The sequence below is a fragment of the Lissotriton helveticus genome, chromosome 8, assembly GCF_964261635.1.
Source record: "Lissotriton helveticus chromosome 8, aLisHel1.1, whole genome shotgun sequence".
In the NCBI taxonomy this organism is placed as follows: domain Eukaryota; kingdom Metazoa; phylum Chordata; class Amphibia; order Caudata; family Salamandridae; genus Lissotriton; species Lissotriton helveticus.
In genome coordinates this window covers 807720657-807744441 of record NC_136069.1, presented here as the reverse complement: position 1 = coordinate 807744441, position 23785 = coordinate 807720657, and the positions used below count along the sequence as shown (strand labels likewise).

At 44.7% G+C, this 23785-nt stretch overlaps 1 protein-coding gene across 1 annotated transcript in view; it reads left to right on the top strand.

The window, feature by feature from the left end:
* The window catches only part of NALCN (sodium leak channel, non-selective), a 3094418-nt gene that overhangs the window by 2614262 nt on the left and 456371 nt on the right, over positions 1–23785 (top strand). The gene's annotated exons all lie outside the window — the stretch shown is intronic.

Sequence of the window (23785 nt, the reverse complement as noted above, 5' to 3'; positions counted from 1 at the left end):
CAGAATTAAGGCCTCATCTAGGTTAGACCCGTAAATAGTACATAAACTAAAATTACGACTTCCCGCTCTAAATTCAACTATGGCCCAACGGCCTAGCTTATCTGCCAAACAAGGGTTTACTGAATCAGTATTTGTTTTAACTAAGATTGCAACCCCCCCGAATCATTGATGATTGCTGAGAAACAACAGCTATTGAAAACCCCAGATCTGTTAAAAAGTGACGTTTTCTCCAAGGCAAGTGCGTCTCTTGGATACATACAAAATCCGATTGAATATTTCGCAGTTCAGCAGCTATCCTCTAACTTTTATTAATATTATTGAGGTACGAAACATTTAAAGAACATATTTTTATCCCTCTAAAAACCATAAGAGAGCCATAGGAGATTCAATGGTTGATACCATATTAAAAAAATGTTTTGACAGAAAGTAAACGACAGACTCGTAACTGCGTTTCTATTTTATTACACTTCTCCCTTTTTGAGACTGTGGATTTTTCCCCCTTTTTCCCCCACCTCAGTGACCCTTCACCCCATCCTACCCCCGACTCTCCTCCTCCTCCCCCAACTCTCCCCTTTAACAAGGCTTTAGGAATTATGGTCCTGCAGATGTCAGGCCTCTGTAATCCCCTGCCCTTGCTTGCAAGTTCCTCCAGTCGGGAAAGAGGGAAGTCCTTCCCTCCACCGAACTGGTAGGAAGTCAAATTTTACATTATTATTTTTCAGATTGGAAGAAAACGGGAATAATTTACTTCATAATAATAAGCATACCACAAGAAAAAAATAAAAATACTTGTAATTATACATGTCATAGTTTGTTGACCCTACTACCACTAGATAGCATTCAAATACTCCTTGGTAAGCCCCTCACTAGTGAAAAAGCAAGTGCGTTCATGAAAAATGATTTTCAGCTTTGCATGATTCATTAGATATGCCTGCGCCCCTTTAGCCTGAAACGGAGTAATTAGCTGGCATAACTGCCAGCGACTCTCCATTGTATTTTTACAAAAATCTGGCCTAACAAAAAATTCAAAACCATCCCCCGCTCCCTTCTTATCGGGGCGGGCCAGCTGAAAAACCTCCTCGCAAGCCAAAAAGCTGTTAAAAGAGATTAAAAATGCTCTGGGCTTATCATCAGCTTGTCCAGCGCGAAGCCGAATGTTAAAAGGAAACCTATGCGCTCCTTCGATCTCCCTATCCCAATCCCATCTGCTGAGCTCTGGAAAGGTATTATTAAACAGTTCCAAGATAAACTTGCGAGTATCCTGCCCTTCCTTTCCTTCTGGAATCTGTAGGACTCTAAAATTATTCCTACGTGCACGATTCTCAAAATCCACTGGGTGTCCTCCTTGAGGGTACGAAATGATTCAGTCGTAACCTTTTGCTGTGTGAGTTCATCCTCTAGATTTGAAATCCGAGTCTCTGCATCGTTAAACCTTGACGTAAAGTCAGCCTCAGACTTAGCCAGCCACCGCACCGAATTCTGCAACTTACGGCGCAGATTTTGGACCCTTTGACTCTCCTCGCGCGTATCCTCACGAAGAGACATAATTGACTGGTATATCACTGATAAAGAAATTTCTGCTTCCGGGTGATCGGTTGGTTCATAGTCAATAGACTGCTGCAGACTTTGCTCACCCCCCTTATCTGTTGGCAATTCCGGTCTTTAACGCACTGTATGAGAGCTACCATCAGCAAAGTCTACTGAATCATCCAAGCAGATGCTACTATGAACGCTGCCACCGACCATATTCATCTGCTTGGAATACTGTAAAACTAAATCTTCACAGGATGATGTAGACTGTTCTGATAAAGAATAGAAATCTCCTGATTCCGCATCCTGTGTTAGAGCTTGATCATCTCCCTGGGGGGGGTAGCAAGCTGGAGATTAGCAAGTTGGTTAATACGCTGCGTTGAACCATTTACACCTCCCGCACCCTCCGAAGTAATCATATCCAGGGCACCCTGAATACCAGTAGTACAAACATTAATGCCAGAAGTAACAGAAATAGTACCTTGCTGCGCCTGTGAGCTCGGCACAACCGTTGCTTCTGAGTTATTCAGTAAGTCCCCAGTAGTTACTTCTGGTACTTGTAGTCCACTCTCTGAAACAGAGAGCATCTTTTTTCCCTTCCGTTTTTCTTTCGTCACAGATATGATTTCAGGTATAGTTCTATTATCAGACCTGCGGGCTTTAACTCTCGTAGTCTCCATGTCATTTTTACCATTTCTGAGCAGATTGCCAAGATTCTTGTCGCTCACCTCAGTCTCGCCGCTGGAATTATGATCCTCTTGGGCTCGCGGTCTTCCTCGTGTCCCTTTTGACGGCATTCTCACGCTACACTTGCTGCTTGCAGATTGACTGCGAGAGGAATCCCAGGTGGAGACAATCACTACTCGGCGAAGGTAGGCCGTCCAGCGAGTCCGTCGGCACTTGAGAAGTCCCGCCACGAGAGCAAACAGCGCTTCAGGCATCAACTGCATCCGACATCAGAGAAAGTTCCTAAGACACACCGTAAGTATCTCACAGCTTTTCACACGCTGGGAAAGGTTTCAAAGTGCTCCGAAAACAGAAATATTCATGATCGCAATTAATGTCTCCGTCCCCGCTCTTCCACCGTTGTATCAACTTGCAAGATAAGGCAGGAGTGGTCAGCTTACGCGTCCACTCGCGCGGACCCCATCTTGCCTCCAAAAGAGTACCTGAATGTGGATTTTTAACTGATGTTTTATTATTGTTTTGTGCTTTTATGGATTTTTGCCAAAATAAAGACTGACTGAGTTCAAACCTTACGTTCTAACTGAACATTTTCCCATAAGGTTACTTTATCCCTTTGATTTTTTCAGTGAAAATAGATATACATATAAACACACACACACACATATATATATAATATATATATATTTATATATACATGCACACATATATGTATAATAGTATATATTATCATATCACATATATATATATATATGTTTAGATCAATAGACCTACAGACATACAGACAGATAGGCAGATAGAAGATAGATGGATAGATAGACAGACCAAGAAAGAGTACATACCGATAACCATTAATAATGAAAATAAATATATTTATACATGATTAATTGTTACCCATTATGTATTCTTTCTTGGTATATATATATATATATATATATATATATATATATATATATATATATATATATATATATATATATATATATATATATATATCACCTACTGGCGGTCACCAGTAGGTAGATATAGTTAGGACCATAGGAAATCCGCAACATGCTATTGGGAATACCTTTGGCGCCGGTTGATGAATCTTTGTGAATTTCTCAAAGAAGATGGCTTGCTCCGCTCTGCTCCTTCCCTGAAAGTTTTGTTGGGATTCGTGAAGTGGGGGCTGAGAAAAAAGGGGGGTCCCAAAACGTGTTTTCCCCGTGTTATTTTCCATAGGACGATTAGACATGGCTACAGCCCGAACGGCTGAACGGCATTACAAGAAATTTGGCAAAATGGTAGAGTCTGATTCGCAGATCACCCTTTTGTTTAAATGGTGTAAATCCCTCCAGTAGTTGTTGAGAAAATCGAATTTGAAAAAATGTATACATATCTATAAGCGCGCACCGTACGCATACCGTACAAGTACGGTACGCGTACGGTACTCGTACCCCACGATTTTTCCCAAAAAAAAACAACATTTTTTGGGCCTTGGGGGGTCCTTGTGGCCTAGGGGGTCAGGGTGCTTCGACCCTGCCCCCTTTTTGAGTTCTACACGTTTGTTTTTCTGCTTTCTTGTGCCTCAGTCTACCGAAGCACAAGATGGCTGCCAACAATTCCTGTTTTGGAGTGTTGACAGACAGTGGCAGCCAATCAGCACGAGCTGCATGCTTATTGGCTTTCAACACTTCAAACCAGGAAGTGTTGGCAGCCATCTTGTGCTCGGTAGACCGGGGCACAAGAAATCAGAAAAACAAACATGTAGAACAAAATAAGGGGGCAGGGTAGAAACACCCTGACCCACTAGGCCTGCCCAGGTGGTTCCACAAGGACCCCCAAGGCCCAAAAAATGTTTTTTTTAAACCCGGTCAGTTTTTTTTCAAATTACCCTCCGGGGGACCAAATCGCGGGGGCATAGTGATAAAGAAGCATGGGGGGGCCCCAATCCCCCCCCACACTGCCCTGGGGACCGCAGTCCCCCGGGGCAAAGCAACGCAGCCCCCTGGCGCATACTGGAGGCTCTTGGTGGGCTAGTTGGCCCCCAGGGACCCCCAGTATGCAAGGGGAATTAGTTCCCCCTCTGCAAACGCGCCAGGGGGCTGCGTTGCAGAGAGGTGTAAAAAGGGGCATGGCCTCATTACACCTCTCTGCAATGCAGCTCCCTGGAGCATACTGGAGGTTCCAGGTGGGCTAGTTGGCCCCCAGGGACCCCCCAGTATGCAAGGGGAATTAGTTCCCCCTCTGAAAACGCGCCCGGGGGCTGCGTTGCAGAGAGGTGTAAAAAAGGGTGTGGCCTCATTACACCTCTCTGCAATGCATCCCCCTGGTGCATACTGGAGGTTCCAGGTGGGCTAGTTGGCCCCCAGGGACCCCCAGTATGCAAGGGGAATTAGTTACCCTTCTGCAAACGCGCCAGGGGGCTGCTTTGCAGAGAGGTGCAAAAAGGGGCAAAGCCTCATTACACCTCTCTGCAATGCAGCCCCCTGGCGCATACTGGAGGTTCCATGTGGGCTAGTTGGCCCACAGGGACCCCTAGTATGCAAGGGGAATTAGTTCCCCCTTTGCAAACGCGCCCGGTGGCTGTGCTGCAGAGAGGTGTAAAAAAGGGTGTGGCCTCATTACACCTATCTGCAATGCAGCCCCCTGGGGAATACTGGAGGTTCCTGGTGGGCTAGTTGCAAGGGGAATTAGTTCCCCCTCTGCAAACGCGTCAGGGGGCTGCGTTGCAGAGAGGTGTAAAAACATTTTTTTTTCAATTTATATTAAAAATATGTAATGTAATTTAAAAAATAAAATATCTAAAGATAAATAAATTTAAATAATGTAGTAAATCAGTATAAAAAATATAACAATTAATACATTTAAAGAATATAATTTACTAAACCATTGATATTTAGACACTCAGGTTTAGACACTCCTGAGGCTCAGCCGGGAGGTAGTTTATCGCGCCAAAAACTGTCTTTAGAATTATTTTAAAACTTGTGTGATAAATTGTATTTTTACCTTGCTCACTTCTACCTCGACTTGAGAGGTCTCTGTTGCCATCCCTGACCCTGCGCGGCCGAGCTAAACGCTGCCAGAGACAGGCTTCGTTTTCCTTCTTGCCGCAATCGGCGAGCCTGATCATAGGCCACGCCCACTTGCACGAGGCCACGCCCCCGCCGCTACATAAACAGAGCTGATCACGAGCTCGCCAGATTTAGACACTCCTGAGGCTCAGCCGGGAGGTAGTTTATCGCGCCAAAAACTGTTTTTAGAATTATTTTAAAACTTGTGTGATAAATTGTATTTTTACCTAGCTCACTTCTACCTCGACTTGAGAGGTCTCTGTTGCCATCCCTGACCTTGCGCAGCCGAGCTAAACGCTGCCAGAGACAGGCTTCGTTTTCCTTCTTGCCGCCATCGGCGAGCCTGATCATAGGCCACGCCCACTTGCACGAGGCCACGCCCCCCGCCGCTACATAAACAGAGCTGATCACGAGCTCTCCAGATTTAGACACTCCTGAGGCTCAGCCGGGAGGTAGTTTATCGCGCCAAAAACTGTTTTTAGAATTATTTTAAAACTTGTGTGATAAATTGTATTTTTACCTTGCTCACTTCTACCTCGACTTGAGAGGTCTCTGTTGCCATCCCTGACCCTGCGCAGCCGAGCTAAACGCTGCCAGAGACAGGCTTCGTTTTCCTTCTTGCCGCCATCGGCGAGCCTGATCATAGGCCACCCCCACTTGCACGAGGCCACGCCCCCGCCGCTACATAAACAGAGCTGATCACGAGCTCGCCAGATTTAGACACTCCTGAGGCTCAGCCGGGAGGTAGTTTATCGTGCCAAAAACTGTTTTTAGAATTATTTTAAAACTTGTGTGATAAATTGTATTTTTACCTTGCTCACTTCTACCTCGACTTGAGAGGTCTCTGTTGCCATCCCTGACCCTGCGCAGCCGAGCTAAACGCTGCCAGAGACAGGCTTCGTTTTCCTTCTTGCCGCCATCGGCGAGCCTGATCATAGGCCACGCCCACTTGCACGAGGCCACGCCCCACGCCGCTACATAAACAGAGCTGATCACGAGCTCGCCAGATTTAGACACTCCTGAGGCTCAGCCGGGAGGTAGTTTATCGCGCCAAAAACTGTTTTTAGAATTATTTTAAAACTTGTGTGATAAATTGTATTTTTACCTTGCTCACTTCTACCTCGACTTGAGAGGTCTCTGTTGCCATCCCTGACCCTGCGCAGCCGAGCTAAACGCTGCCAGAGACAGGCTTCGTTTTCCTTCTTGCCGCCATCGGCGAGCCTGATCATAGGCCACGCCCACTTGCACGAGGCCACGCCCCCTGCTCCCCTATAAGAGCATGTGTCTTACACGTACGCGCAGCGGACGGGCGCAGCGGGCGCGCCTAAGGCAAGCCCGTCTGCGCCCGTCCACGGCCAGACGGGCCTAGGGCCTTGGGGCGCTGCCCCCTCCATTACTTACTCTCCTGCTACACTTAGAGGTCTACAGCACCGTCCCTGCGCCCTCCGGTCTACAATCTGGGACCACTTTGTATCCCTTGGCATTTCGGCTGACACACCTTGTCCTAGGCTCACCCAAAAATCCTTGTCGGCCCCCATCTCGTCCGAGACCCAGATTCGTATACTATATCTTAACACACGCTCCCCCCCCCCCAACATCACGTCGATATTTTTCTCCTGCTGACAGCTGAGAACCCTGAAGTCTTGTTGCTTACTGAGACCTGGCTGTCTGATCTCTCCCTCCCTGACATCCTGGCTGCCCTACCTCCTAACTACTACATGCTGAACGCCAACCGGCCTACAGCTCGTCGTGGCGGGGGGGTGGCGGCAATCATACGCAAAGATCTGTCACTTATTGCGTCTTCTTCGCTATGTCTCCCTGAGGTTGAGAATCTTGTCATCAACCTAGCAACGGAAGCTGGGGCCCTGACCCTTATCGTCTTATATCGCCCCCCCACCCCTATGCCCCTGTTTCCCGCTGCCCTTAGTTAACAGCTCGCCGCCCTGATGACCTCTTCTGCCCGCATCGCCATGTTTGGTGATTTTAATTACTGGTTTAACCATACCGATGCCGGCCCCCACGCCACTGAACTGTTTGAGGCACTCCTCAGTTTAAACCTGTCCCAGCATGTCACCACCCCTACTCACATCGGGGGCCACATTCTGGATCATATCTGGACGCAGGGGGTGTCGCTCTCCTGTCCGAGTATCTCCCCCTGCGTCTGGTCTGACCACTCGCTCATTGAGTCCTCTATTTCTGTAAAGGGCCTGGTCAAGCCCGCTCCTCTGGAGGGTGGGATCGCCCGGAAATGGAATGCGCTTGATTCTTCTGCCTTTCTCTCCTTTCTTGCGGAGACTCAGCCCCTACCGAGTAATGCTCTTGGCGTCAATATACTGGACGCCAATATCGCCCATTGGCTTACTACTGCTAGCGACCAATTCGCCCCCCTGTCCCATTTCCCTCGCTCACGCCATAGCCAATCCCACAAATGGTTCAACTCAACACTGAAATCACAACATCTCGAGCTGCGCCAATTGGAGCGCAGGTGGAGGCGTAATTATTCTAGTGCAGACAGGGAGGCGTACGTGATCGCACGCAAAGCATATAAAAAAGCCATCATCTCAACCAAGTCTGGTTTTTTTTCTGAGAGAATATCAACAGCCCCCAACAAATCTAAAGAGATTTTCAAGGTTCACGGTGAATTAACATCGGACACCAGGACATCCCGAATCTGCCTCCTTCGGCAGAGTCATGTAATGCCTTGAACACCTTCTTCATTGACATGATCTGGCATTAAAAAGTCTATCCCTCTTTCCCCTCTCTCAGCTATCGCTGTAGTCCCTCCCATCAACACCTCCACTTTGACCTGTTTCCCCACACTCGACCCAGACTCTTTAGGCAAGTTGGCTACTCGGGTGAAATCTGGCTCCCCTAAGGATTGTTGCCCCCCTCGTGTGTTTTGTGACATTTGTCATGCTCTACCGCACTGTATTCTACCCCTACTCAACACCTCCCTAAATTCTGGCACAGTCCCTAGTTCTTTCAAGCAGGCCGTACTGGTACCCTTGTTAGAAAAAACTGGCGCGGACCCAGCGGTCCTCGCCAACTACCGGCCCATCTCTCTCTTGCCTTACCTGTCTAAAATCTTGGAGGCACATGTGACTACTTGCCTCTCGCAATTCATCGAGGAGTCCAACTTCCTGGAAATGAACCAGGCCGGTTTCAGACCAGCCCATTCCACCGAGGCTGTGATCCTCGCCGTGTTGGACAACCTCAGATGTAATGCTGACAGAGGACGCCCCCAGGCATTGGTCCTATTGGATTTGTCGGCGGCATTCGACACGGTGGATCATAACATCTTACTCCACCGTGTCGAGTCCGCCGGAGTCCGTGGGCTCGCCCTGTCCTGGGTTAAATCCTTCTTAGAGGGTAGATTTCAAGCAGTTAGTCTGGGTCCCTTCAGCGCCACCAGTGCACCATCACCCTGTGGGGTTCCCCAGGGCTCTTCTCTGTCCCCCCTCCTTTTTAATTTGTATCTTCAGCCTCTTATTCACTCCCTGGGTAGTTGGGACGTCACCGTATTCAATTACGCTGACGATTTACAAATTATTTTTCCCCTCTCCTCCCCTGACGCCGTCACCAACTTTAAGTCGGTCATGATACACATCCAGCATTGGATGAATCACAATCAATTAAAGCTCAATCCTGGGAAAACTGAGCTCCTCCTCCCTGGGAGAAGCGCTTCCCACTGGGGCCCCCAGTATTGGCCATCTGAGCTTGGTCCGTCTCCTTCTCCTGCTGGCTGTGTAAAGAGCGTCGGTGTCATTATTGACTCTGAGCTCACTCTTAAGGCCCAGGTGAGCGCCGTAACATCTTCCTGTATGTTCCAGCTACACAGGATACGGAAAGCTGCCCACCTCTTGACCCCTGAAGCTTTGCTACAAGTTCTAATAGCATTGGTGATGTCCCGCCTGGATCTCTCTAATTCCTTGTATCTTGGCCTCTCCAAATCCCTGCTGTCTAGGCTACAGATCATTCAAAACCAGGCTGCCAGACTGGCATTTAAAATCCCCAGATGGCAATCGGCCAAACCTTTATTACACCAACTACATTGGCTTCCAGTTAGTGAAAGAATAGCCTTCAAGGCTGGCTGCCTGGTCTTTAAAGCCTTGACTGGTCCCTCTCCTGCTTTCTTGAAGTCCCTGGTTACCCCCTACTGCCCCTCCCGTACTCTGAGGTCCACTCACCTTCAGCTTCTAGTCACTACCCGGTTTAAACTTATCAAACTAGGCGGCCGCAGCTTCTCTCATCTAGCTCCCAAATTATGGAATTCTTTTCCACTCTCACTCAAGACTTCATACTCCCTTTTATCATTTAGGAAATCTTTAAAAACTCTGCTCTTCTCACACTCCCAATAAAATCCCTCTTGTACAGTCTGTGTCCTATCAGCGCCAGGAAACTCATGGTGACAGTGCGCTCAACAAATGCTCATTAACATAACATAACATAACATAACATATTCACTGAAAAAACCATAGGTTTCAGCCACGTTATAGTTAGGAATTACCATTTAAAAAACCTTTGAAATTCCCCCGTTATAGTTAGTTGTACTCACTATAACTCGCGCGCCCGCGATCCACTGCTGATGATGTCACATATTACATCATTCACTACATGGTCAGTGACATCACTGATGACATCACTGATGACATCTCAAATGACATCACTGATGACATCATCCTTGTGAAAGAGTGGCAGACCTCCTCTCAGCATAATATAACCCTTGATACACACATTCAAAAATAGAAACTAAAATTTTCAAAAAAATGGAGATACCAATTCCAGTTAGAACAACCTATTCAGTAATTCCAAAATCTACATACACATCCAGTCATTCACTAAGAGTTCTATATGGGCACTCATACATATACTCACTCATCATATGTACTCATACCCCTATACATCTTATTACACACGGACACTCATCTATAGAGTTACTCACACACAAACTCAGAAGAATCCTGTGGCTGCTGTTCTGCCATTTTTATATGAAAAAAGCTGGAACAAAGCAGAGCTCCTTCTCTCAGGAAACCAAAAGAGATAGTGAGGGAAGTGGGTGGGGTTTTTCAAGATTCTGGAAAAGAAACTACTATAAACCAATCAAAAGTGTTGTTTTCATGTCACATGACTTTACGTGCAAGCAATGTGTGCGCACGCATCCGTGCACGTTGCGCAACCGTCGCATATAAATGACGTTTTACCAGATTTTCGTAAAAGCTTTTAAAAACGTGAAAAGGAGGCAGGGAAGAGACTCCCAGACCCCCTAGCCCTTCTCTGAAGGACCCTGAAGGGCAAAAAAAACATTTTGTTTTTTAAATCGATAGGTGCGCGCACGTTGCTTGCACCCTCGAGGCAGAACTGAGTCAAAAACAATAGTGGAGAACGTGAAAAGGGGGCAGGGTAGAGACTCCCTGACCCCCTAGGCCTTCTCAGGGGGTCTCTGGAGGACCCCCAAGGGCAAAAAAAAATTTTTTTGAAAATCACGAGGTGCACGCACGTTGAAAAAAATAAAAAATTAGTTGACAAATTTGACTGTTTATATTTTGATTGAAGATGTAGACTATACTGTTTAACTTTATCCAAATCATAAAAACTAGCTGTGCTGTTGCATATTACAGGATACAGTCAATGTATTACAATATACAAAGGCAGTTTGTTGGAAAATAAATATATAAAAAATATAAAAATTGATACAGAAATTAGCATTTTAAAAACCTTGGAAATTCACTGAAAAAACCATAGGTTTCACACACGTTATATTTAGGAATTAGCACTTAAAACACTTTGTAAAATCACTGAAAAAAACATAGGTTTCACACACGTTATAGTTAGGAATTAGCATTTCAAAAACCTTTGAAATTCACTGAAAACCATAGGTTTCAGGCCTGATATAGTTAGGAATTAGCATTTAAAAAAACCTTAGAAATTCACAGAAAAACCATAGGTTTCACACACATCATAATTATGAATTAGCATTTAAAAAACCTTTGAAATTCACTGAAAAACCATAGGTTTCAGGCCTGATATAGTTAGGAATTAGCATTTAAAAAAAAACTAGAAATTCACTGAAAAAACTGTAGATTTTAGGGGTGTTATAGTTAGCTGGACATTTCACTCATACAAAACCATTGAAATTCCTCCGATATAGTTAGTTGTACTAACTATAGCTCGCGCGCCCGCAATCCACTGCTGATGATGTCACATATTACATAATTCATGACATGGTCAGTGACATCACTGATGAATCTCAAATGACATCACTGATGACATTATCCACGTGACGATACACCTCATCATACACTAGTATAACCTTTCGTCACTCACTGTAAAATACAGAGTACCATATTTAAATCCATTGACAATCCGATACAAGTTTCTAAAAAACACTCAGTGATTCCTAGATCTATACACACATCTAATCACTTACCTACAGATTCACTCATACATGTAGTCAATGATCAATAGAACACTATCAAATATACGTATACACCTATATCGACATTACACACCAGCACACATCCTATTCACTTATAAAGTCATCCTATTCACTTATGCAAACAATGGATCATACTTACATTTACTTAGCTATACACTTTTACAAACACCACTTTATCTATTCATATAGATAGTAAATTATACTTAGTGTGTTATAAAATCACTGTTACAAGTATACAGTTATCTATACAGTCACGCTTACAATCAGTAAGTCTTACGTATACTTATTTATAAACAACAACTGACACATACATTGCCTTTTATTTTTCTACTTTGTTGGCCATGTACCATTAAGAGAGATATTTGCTCATCACCACACCCATAAACATATTCACTCACCCAAACAACTGTTATAACACGTAGTCTTAACGTCATATACCTACTAAATCAACAATTCACACATCTTTGGGCAGTCACACACCTCCCACCGAACCACACACACATTCACTCTCCAATACAAATACTTAGTTAACTAATCAATAACTAATATAGACTTTCAAATAGCTAGTAACCAACTGGAGAAGTGGTTTTTACAACAACTGACAAAGTGATACAGATGTTCACACAGTTTAGTCACTATCCAATATATTTAGAGAGACACTTTAAATTAGTCAAGTAAACAGTCAATCACACTGCTACTAAATCCTCCATCTAGATATTTATATTTATATATCCACTCATTCTTCAATGCAAATTGATATATATATAATACATATTTAAATAACAAAGCAAACCACATTCACTGGATGATGTCATCAGTGATGTCATTTGAGATGTCATCAGTGATGTCACTGACCATGTCATGAATGATGTATTATGTGACATCATCAGCAGTGGGTTGCGGGCGCGCGAGATATAGTTAGTACAACTAACTATATCGGAGGAATTTCAATGGTTTTGTATGAGTGAAATGTCCAGCTAACTATAACACCCCTAAAATCTACAGTTTTTTCAGTGAATTTCTAATGTTTTTTAAATGCTAATTCCTAACTATATCAGGCCTGAAACCTATGTTTTTTCAGTGAATATATATATATATATATATATATATATATATATATATATATATATATATAGAGAGAGAGAGAGAGAATGTTGTTACCTGCATGTCATCTCAACCATAAATCGGGCCAGAAACTGATGCACAAATAAACTTCTGGAAGGTATTCAACTGTCTAATATGGCGATTAGCTCCACGCCAACTATTTCATGTCAAATATGCTTGTGTGCAGTGAAATGTCTAAAGCGGGGGAGTGTGTTTTCCAAATTGATTCTATAGCTCCCAGATACAGAAAATCTGTAATGTATTCTGAGTGAGGTACCTGAGGCAATACACCTTTCATCTCACCCAGTCCAGCAGAGCCCAAGTCAAGATGAAAAATGGTACAGCTTAAGATCATTACGTTCCACATGATAAACTATGGAAACATATGCCATCCTGTATGTGCGAACCCATGCCAATTAACTGGTTTCCTGCCTAGAACAGTACTTCTTTTAAAGAGCTGTTCAACTTAGACTTGCACATTATGAACTGCTTTAACATCATAAACACCTATGAACAAAACTTCCAGGGCAAGCCACTCTCGCAGCACAAGCGTGTGCCTATTTATTATGTGGTACAATACATTGCTTGACCTTTTACTTACACAGTGTAATACAGCAGGCACCCCAGATAACACTGAGTGTTGTAATCTGTCAAGACAACAGTCCATGGGGAGGTTACCAACGTGTAACGTCTGCTCCCCCAGGAGAGGTAACTCGTGAATGTGTGTATACATAGGTAATCATAGGTTTACAATACTTAACATTACAAATGTTATATCAGTCTATCTATCTAGGTACTCATCTTTAAGTTATTTTTGTGTAGTTAAGAATAGAAGTTCATTCTTTACCACATGTACTTACGTGACAACAATTTTCGGCTGTCGATATTTTGGCTAGTATATTTGTAGGGCAATATTACTGTCCTCACTCTTCAGACATACAACAATCAAAACAGTATGTTTTGGCAACCTCATTAAGAAAATGAGTGAGAATATGAAAAGTACCCGGTTTCCACTCCACTCTACGACACGCCACTCCATCCTACATCACAGAGCTCCACTCTATGACACTACATGCCATTCCATTCTACAACACGCCATTCCACTCTATGAGATGCCACTCCACTGTATGATAGGCCACTCCACTCTATGACATGCCACACCAATGTACAACACTCCATTCCCATCCACTGTAGGACACTCTACGACACCCCACTCTATGACACGCCACTCCACTCTACCCTACGGCTCGTGACTCCACTCTACGCCGCTTCACTTTACTTTACGAAACTCCAATCTATGACACGTAACTCACGCTATGAAGCATCACTCCACTCTACGACACTCCTATCTACTCTACGACAAGACACGCCATGCCACTCCACTCCACTCAACGACATGCCACTCTAGTGTAGGAGAGGCTACTCCACTCTGTGACATGCCACTCCACTTCACTCTACAACACTCTATTCCACTATATGTCCGTCCACTTCACTGTATGACCCTCTTCTCTACGATATGTCACTCCACTCTACGACATGCCGCTCCACTCTATGCCACTCTGCTCTACAGCACTCTACTCCAATCTCTGCCTCTCCACTCTATGCCCCCATCTCCACAACACGCCATTCCACTCAACTCAACTCTACAAAACACCACTCCACTCTATGCCACAGCACTCTACCACTCCATTCTACGACACTCCAATCTACGCCAATCCGCTATACTCTTTGCCACTCCACTCTGTGCCACAACACTCTACGACACAAGATTCTACAACACTCAACTCTACGCCACTCCACGCCACTCCACTCTATGCCACTCCACTCTACAACACTCTACTCCACTCTATGCCACTCTACAATACCCCGCTCCACTCTGCTCTTCTCTACTCCTCTCTGTGACACCCTATGCAAGTTGTGGGAGTCAACTTGGGATCACCAGGGGTCGCAACTGTGACCTCTAGCTTTCCATTTGCGAACCCAGGCATAGGCCAATGCACCCCAGGCTCTGAGCTATCATTTGGCACAAATAAAAAAAAATCAAACACGGCTCTTCAAGAGACATGTTTACATTCTTTAGAGATACAGTCTCTCTTCAGCGATTTCGTATCAAGTCAGAGGCTGAAGAGGATATACGTGTAATAGGTGTAGTTTTCATGCTGATTCCAATTGGGATTGCTGAATTCCAAAAGGTTTTATATCTGCACCGGTATGTAGAAGTAAATGTTATGGTACATATTTACTACTTTTTTTGTGTGACTAGGACCCCATGTATTTCCTTAGACATTATAATGTTTTCAGTATATTTCAGAAGTGGCAGTATTGTTCTAAAAGTATGTAAGCCATTTTGGACATCCGAGCATTATCATATGCCAATCTGCCTTTCACAAATCCAACTTGATCAGTTTTGATCAAAAGAGGAATGATAGATTCAAGTCAGGATGCGAGAATTTTGGCAAAAAGTTTACAATCATAATTAATTAACAAAATAGGACGGTAATTTTTACAATAAGAATGGTCTTTATCAGGTTTAGGTATTATAACAATTAAGGCATCCATAAAAGATCTAGATGCTTTGGCGTCAGCAATGAAGGAGTTAACAAGTTGGAGGAGCATGGGAACAAAAATGTAATTAAAGATAGACCATCAGGTCCTGGGGCTTTTGACTTTTTTTTAGATATTTGATAGCATTGGCTACCTCTTGAAGAGTGATGTCTTTCTCTAATTCGTTAAATTTATCAGGGAGAGATGGGGGGAAGGAGAGCTGAGAAAAAGGTGTTTAAATCATGATTAGTGGGAAAGGTATCATCAGAGTAAAGAGATTTATAATAGTCATGAAAGACCTCGGCAATGTCCTCATCTGATGAGACTAGTTTTGTAGTGGATTAATTAAGAATAGGGCCAATAGTCTTACACTCTGATTTAATTTTTAAATATTTAGCTAACATCTTGCCCACTTTATTCTGACCCCCATTATATTTTGATTTGATTTTAAGCAAAATATTAGAAGCTTCAATCGTTGCTAATTTGTTAAGTTCAGTTTCTGCTCTAATCAAATCATGATGGGCAGCAGATGATCGAGAAGTAAAGTACATATGTTCTAAGCCTTTGAGTTTGTGTAGTTGATCCTCATATTTCTTCCTTGTGGTTTTCTTTTTTTCGATACATAAGAAATGTTGAAGGCACGAAAAGCAGCCTTAAAAGCATCCCAATTATTAGCAACAGAAGTATCCACTGGGTTATTGATATTAAAAAAAATCATTAATAAAAGTGGTAGCTTCCTTAATAAAGACCATGTCTGATAATAAAAAAGTATTAAGTTTCCATCGGCTTAATTGAGAGGAGGTAAGTGAGAGGTCTAGAACAGCATAAACAAGGGCATGGTCTGAAATAAAAATGGATCCAATTTCCGATTTTTGGATAGAAGGAAGTAAGGATTTACTGACCAAAATATAATCAATCCTAGAACGGGTGTGATGTACATTGGAAAAAAAAAGTAAATTTAAATAAGTCAGGATTACAAGTTTTCCAAACATCATATAATGGACGAGAGGCAATGGCCGACAGCAACAATAATATTAGGGCAGTCAATTGAAGAAAGTAAAAGTTTAATATCGTTCCAGAATTTAGGATCTGGCTTAACATGACCATAAATATTTAACAAAACTTTTATTTTGTACCATATTCTTTGCCATTACCCATCGTCCATCATCATCATTATGTGTGGACAAAATCAGTACTGCTAAAGCTTTATGAAACAATATAGCAACACCCCCCTTTTTGTTGGATGCAGGAGCGAAAACAACCTGACCCACCCATTGCCATTTCAACTTAAGAGACTCCACATCAGTACAATTAGTTTCTTGGAGAAAAGAAATCTGAGAATTAAGTTTTGATAAATGAGACAGTACCTTTTGTCTTTTGACTGGACTCCCAAGACCGCAGACATTCCATGTGACAAGGTTACACATAATGGAGGGAAAGGAGGGTATACTTCTTAGTGCTGTCAGACCTGTTAGAGGCGCTAAATAATTAGACCATATCGCACCCATCATGAATCTACTCCGTTGGCTTCCTGTGGAAGCAAAGATTGAACTCAAGATCTCATGTATAACCCACAAAACTATCCACAATGGTTTACCCTCTTACTTGAAGGAAAAACTGCAACTCATGGTTGGAAAACGCAATACAATGAAAAGAGACAGACTGATTCTTGAAATCCCTGACTTCAAGGAAGGCAAAACTTCGAAAAAGACGTTCTTATCAAGTCCCCCAAACGTATGGAACTCCCCTCTACCAACCACATTAGACTTAACCTAGATCATCTGCAAATTTTTTCAAACAATATTTTATTGACAAAGGACTGACCATAAACATCTCCTTCATTTTTTGAGTCTACGTTCATCTTTTATTATATTTTCTTAAGGGTTATATGTAATGTGCTAATGTCGATTTATTACCTGCTAATTTCTGTATGTAAGGCACTCTGTTGCAATAGGGCCATGCCTGCACTGTAGGCATAGCCCTTTTCTATTTTCCATTTTTTGGGAAGCTATGTAAACCTCCATGCACCAATTAAAACACGCAAATTAAAGCCTAAGCCTTATACACCCTGTTATTCTAAAGACCTTGCTGATAATAAACAATACACTCACAGACAGGAAAGAAAAATTGGAAGAGAGACAGAACCCTGAGGACTTCTTGATACTGAAGTCCCTCTTTGCAACACATTGACAGCTTATGACATCAGGTAAAGCAAAGTACTATATTTAGTAACGAGGTCCAGGCTGGTTGTTGTATTTAAAGAGAATTTATTGTAATACGTTACATGTCCTGGAGATCAGCCCCACAGGGAGCAACCAGAATGCTGCTCAGCCCAATCTCAATTGTGGCTTTTCTACCATTCTGTAATACATCATAACTGTAACATTCCACTGACTGGCATGAGGTGGAAAAAGGCATACATTAACATGGAATGGAAACTAGGATACTAAACTATACCATCAATGAAACCACCAACAAAAGTAGAATGCCATTCAAAACAATCAACCACTGAACCTATCCCCTGTCGGACTAACCTAGTCCTCAGTCCACAAACAAAAGCAATGTCATCGACCTCTTCTTCAGTGAAAAAATACAGACGATCAGACAGCACATTGAGGACCTCAATCCTCCTTCATTTCTGACACCCACCCCCTTTCACCCCTTCCAGTAGGAACCTGCACTGGTCGGCCTTCAAAGTCCTCTCTATCCCAGATCTCACAGAATCACTCAACTGCTTCAAAGTTACTTCTTAAGAAGCGATTTCTTAACCTTGTCCTCCATCAGATCTCTCTTACACCTATGTACCATTGTCATTGCCTCCCTCACTCAAGGCATCTTCCCAGAAGCTCTCAAAACAGGCCAATCCTCCCACTCCTAAAGAGACCTACACTAGACTCTTATGACCTTGCCAACTACTGGCCCATCACTCACCTACCATTTATCGGTAAGATAATTGAAAAATCTATCTATGTCCAACTCCAAAATCACATCAATGCTAACCATCTCCTGCAGGTGTACCAGTCAGGCTTTAGCACACGCTGTAGTACTTAGATCGCTACCTTACACATCGTAGATGATGCTCTCTTGACCATACATGAAGATGACCTCTGCTTCCTGACACTGCCTCACCTCTCAAATGCCTTTGACACAGTCAACCGTCCCACACTTATACGCAGGGTTGTATGTCAATACAACGCGGTGTTTACACCGCACTACCATTACAACGCTGGTTTTACAACGCAAGTCGTTACCACGACTTGCGCTGTAGAGTGCTGGACTTAGGAATAGTAAGATTTACTATTCCAACACCAGCCTACGTACAGTAGGGAAGGTGTTGGAATAGTAAATCTACTATTCCTTAGCCTAGAGCGCCCTCCAGTGCAAGTCATGGTAACGACTTGCGTTGTAAAACCAGCGTTATTTATTTATTTATTTATTTAAAGAGTTTTATATAGCGCTGGCTAGACCAGAAGGTATCAGAGCGCTTTACAAGAGAATCAACAATGTAATAGAAAAAGATCAGCAATTACACAATACATCAAAAAATAAGGCAATACAATTAGGAGAGGTGGGAAAGGAGAGATAAAAGTGGTGGAGGGGGCAGGGGAGGTGAGAAAGGGAGGATAAGGGAAGAGACAACAAGGAGAGAAGAAAGGAAGTCTGTCTAAAGCCTGACTGGGTAGGTGACGACCTAGGACGGAATCCACGGCCCATCTCCCCTATAGCTAAAACTGGTAGATCCATCGGGCATCAGACAGAATAGTTCAGTCTCAATACATTGAGAGAAAAGAGAAGGAGAGACATAAATAGAGGGAGGTGAGAGAGGGAGGATAAGGGAAGAGACAACAAGGAGAGACGAAAGGAAGTCTGTTTAAAGCCCGACTGGGTAGGTGACGACCAAAGGAGGGAATCCACGGCCCATCTCCCCTGCAGCTAAACCAGGTAGCTCCATCGGGCATCAGACAGATTAGTTCAGTCTCAATACATTGAGAGAAAAGAGAAGGAGAGACATAAATAGAGGGAGGTGAGAGAGGGAGGATAAGGGAAGAGACAACAAGGAGAGACGAAAGGAAGTCTGTTTAAAGCCCGACTGGGTAGGTGACGACCAAAGGAGGGAATCCACGACCCATCTCCCCTGTAGCTAAACCAGGTAGCTCCATCGGGCATCAGACAGAATAGTTCAGTCTCGATACATTGAGAGAAAAGAGAAGGAAAGACATAAATAGAGGGAGGATGCGGGAGGAGACAACAGGAGAGACGAAAGGAAGTGCAACAATGTGGTTCAACAATATAACAGAAAAAGATCAACAATTACACATTATATAAAACAATCAGCAAAACAATAGGAGAGCTGAGAAAGGAGAGAGAGAAGTAGTGGGGGTAGGGGAGGTGAGAAAGTGAGGATAAGGGAAGAGACAACAGTAGAGATGAAAGGAAGTCTGTCTAAAGACCAACTGGGTAGGTGACGACCAAAGGAGGTAATCCACGACCCATCTCCCCTATAGCTAAACCAGGTAGCTCCATTGGGCATCAGACAGAATAGGTCAGTCTCAATACATTGAGAGAGGAGAGAAGGAGAGAAATAAAAAGAGGGAGGAAGCAAGAGGAGACGGCAAGAGAGATGAAAGGAAGTCTGTCAAAAAACCGACTGGGTAGGTGACATCCAAGGAGTGAATCCCCGGCCTGTCTCCCCTATAGCTAAACCAGGTAGCTTCATCGGACGTCGGACAAAATGCTAGATCTCAAATGACGAGGGAAAAATTCACAGATAGAACGTGGGGGGCTAAAGGGCCCGGACAGGTGAGGGCAAAGGTCAGAAGCAGGAAAGTGGAGAAGAGTAGAGCGGGGAAGGGTAGGGGGTAGAGGGAGATAAGGTCAGAAGAGACGCAGGAGGGTTTGTTGCGGCCGTCATTTTAGGCAGGTACCAGCAGTATTTACATGAGGATCAGAGTTACAGGTTATAAGTTACATTTGTTCCAAGAGCGAAATAAATATAGGAATTAGGAGTTTGACAGGGGGAGGGAGGGAAAGGAAGGCGGGAGAGACAAAGAGAAGTCTGCACAAAGACCGACTAGGTAGGTGACGTCCGAGGAGGGAGTCCCCAGCCCAGCACCCCTATAGCTAAATAAAGTAGCTCCATCGGTCATCAGTCAAAATAGCTAGATCTCAGCTGACGAGGGAGAGTTCACATAAGGAAGTCCAGTGGATATATATGGTGGTAACTATAAGTAGGGACAGGTGAGGATCCTTTGAGGTGAGGAGTGTTTTTATTATAGCAGCCATCTTAGGGTCAGGCTACATCAGAAAGAAGCTCCGGAGCTTGTTCCGCGATCCTCAGTGGACTCTGGAGACCGCCATGTCCCCTGCTCAGCCTCCTCTGGGGATGTCACATCCGGCGATCTGGGGCTGAGTGGGAGGGGGCCGTCTCGAATTCCCGTGTCGCGCTGCGGCGCTCCTCGCGCAAGTGTGGTCTGTCCATCGCAGGAGGTCCTCCACATCTTGACTGGTGAGAGGAAGCAGGACGGGCGGGGGGCGGGCAGTGTAACGGCAGGGCTCAGGCAGTACTCGGGCACAAGCAGCCCCCCGCAGGTGAATGCGTTGCCGCTCCAGGTCGCCGGGCAGCCAACAGGAGTTAAATTGCGCCAAAGTTAGGGGTCCACCGCCATCTTGAGGTCAGGCACGTCGGCCGTGAGGCAGCGCCGTCGGGTGCATTGCCGCGTGAGAAAGCTGAGAGCGCCCGTTGCTATTTGCGCTGGTGGCCGGCTCACCTCCGGTGCAAGGGCAGGCACAGGGGAGCTCGAGTCAGGAGGCGGTGTAAAATGCCAGCAGCTGCGGGTAGGTGTTTAGGTCCAAGTAGCAGCCACTCCAAGATGGCCGATATAGGAGTAGGATGTAGAATGTCCCCTTAACTGCCCAACAGAGAGTAGAGTCAAGGGGCTGGGGGCGTCTTCATAAGGTCAGCAGTAGTGGGGCTAAGTGGTGGCTAATGAGTGGGGTTGGTGAAAACAAAAACATAAAGACTCCGTGTTCAACGATGGCAGCAAAGTGGGCAGAGCTGGCCGTCTAGTGCTCCCGAGACGATCGACTTCTAGCTCGTTCGCCTCAGCATCGATTGGTCTGCCTGTCCGGTGCGGCCGCCATTTTGTGCCTGGCCAGTCGGGTTCAAAAGGCTACAAGAATTCGGCAATACCCTCAGGCCCCGATTGCGCGGATTGTGGATCGCCTGGGCAGATACTCCCTTTACCTCACCTCTTCATGCCGATCTGCACTGCAAGTGTTGGGGTATCCGATGTTAGGGTGAGATTCTCGGCCCGAGCTGCCGCGGCCAGCCGCCATTTTAGAGTCAGGCGGTAATCGTTGCTTGGCTCGCCAAAAATGCGAGAAAACAACTGCCACATACGCCGGGTGCTCACTCCTGACGTTACGCTGGGGGCTCGTTCCGGGAAGGCCAAGCTCCGACCAGTAGACCGCTCCGGGGACCACAGAAGAGATGAGCAGTGATGGGGTCCGATCTGTGTCGGGACTGAACTCAGGACGCCCACATCGGCCGTTCCGTAGGTAAGAGGAATCCTGCTTTCCCGATTTGTAGCAGCAGCCAGGGTTTTAAGTTCCCGGGGAGCTGGTTGGGGGAGGCCAGGGAGTGGGGTTTAAACAGGGATATAGACCAAATTCGTATCCCAAAACCCAGAGCTCCTTCGGGAAGCTCTTACTCCGCGGCCATCTTGAGCGTTGTAATGGTAGTGCGGTGTAAACACCGCGTCATAATGGATGTTCCCCATACGCAGTCTTGAACAAGATTCACCAGCAATCTCCTTTTCAACTGGCACACGTTTGTTCACATAGACACCTCTATGTCACAAAAGATCCCTATGACGTCTGGAGTCTCCTAGAGGTCCATAATGTCTCCTGGAATCTTCAACCCTCACATAGAGCTACTTGGTGCACTACTCACATATTACAGCATCAAGATAGAACTCTTCTTGAAGTCACCTCAGCTTTAGGTATCCAAAACCTCAAACACAGACCTAGATGTCTAGCATCTACTTGAAGCTCAATCCAACCAAAACAAAACTCATGTTATTTGCCAAGAATGACAGAGAAGGTACAATAAAAACCTGGCTCAACGACAGGAACTTTGATAGCATCGAACCCCAACTTTCACCAAATGCCAAGAAACTTAGATGTACCCTGGAAATCAACCTCACCCTCAAGGAATACATTGCTGAAAAACACAAAGGTGGCCTGGTACTAGCTCTCTCTTCTAAAGAAAGTCAAACTGTTTCTTCTAAAAAGCAACTTCAGTACTGCTGTTAAAGCCCTTGTAGTTTTGCATCTGGGTGAAGGTAATATTATGCTCCAAACCCTCCCAGACTCCACACTGACCCCTCTGAGGGGCATCTTAGACGACACAGCACATCTCAACTAGAGCCTGATAGAATTCAATTGGCAGCCCTTGCTGCCTGCACCATCTTCAAAATCAGGTGCATCTTTTACAAAGCCAGCATCCCCTCTTATCTTGCAGACAAGCTCACCATCTCTGGTGGTTCTCAGCACAACTGTAACTAGGAAACCATCAGACTGCAGACTAAGTAAGTGTAAAAAGGAAAAAAACAAGCCAGCTGGCCTTTCCAATCTATGCATCCAGGATCTGGAATAAAACCCTAATTCTAATCTAGACTGTCACAATTGCAGCTCCAATTTAGGAAAGGGTTAAATAGTCATTTCTGAAGCCTACTACATCACAATGCATTAACCACCAACAACCCAGCTTCCTCTCTTATCACTCATTGCTTGCCTTTGACCGTGTACAGTGCTCCACTGCCATTTTACAAGGTTCGCAGCATAGAAATAGCATTTACATACATACCTCAGTGGTGACTTCTCCGCTAAGGTGGAGGAGCATCGCCCCACTGCTCGCGGAGCAGTGTAAAATAAAAAATAAAATGATAACCACATAAGTTATTGTCATTTTAATTGTAGTATCACCAAGTTAGGGTGGGACGGAGCATGGCTCTTGTGATGTCTGGGAGGAGGAGTTGTTGCTGCACTCTAAAGTGCACATGATGGTTTGGACGTCTCGGTCGTCTCGGCCCGGCCAAACGCACATGCGCACTTTGCATGTTCTCCACCCAGGCTGTATTACAGCCTGGGTGGAGAACATGCCCAGGCTCCCATTCCCCATCTGAGCGCCGAACTACAGTGCTCAGACCAATCACAAAGCCGCATTGCAGCGTTGTGATTGACTGAGGGGAACCTGGGTGCTTCCTGGTTAAGGGAGGAGAGACGACGTGGGAGAGATAGAGGAGAGATGCGGCGATCAGGTGAGTGAATTTTTACTTTTATTTTCCCCTCCAACCTCCCTGCCACCCCCGTACCGCACTGGCTGCCACTGACATACCTACATACTACAAATAAATGAATAAAATAACAT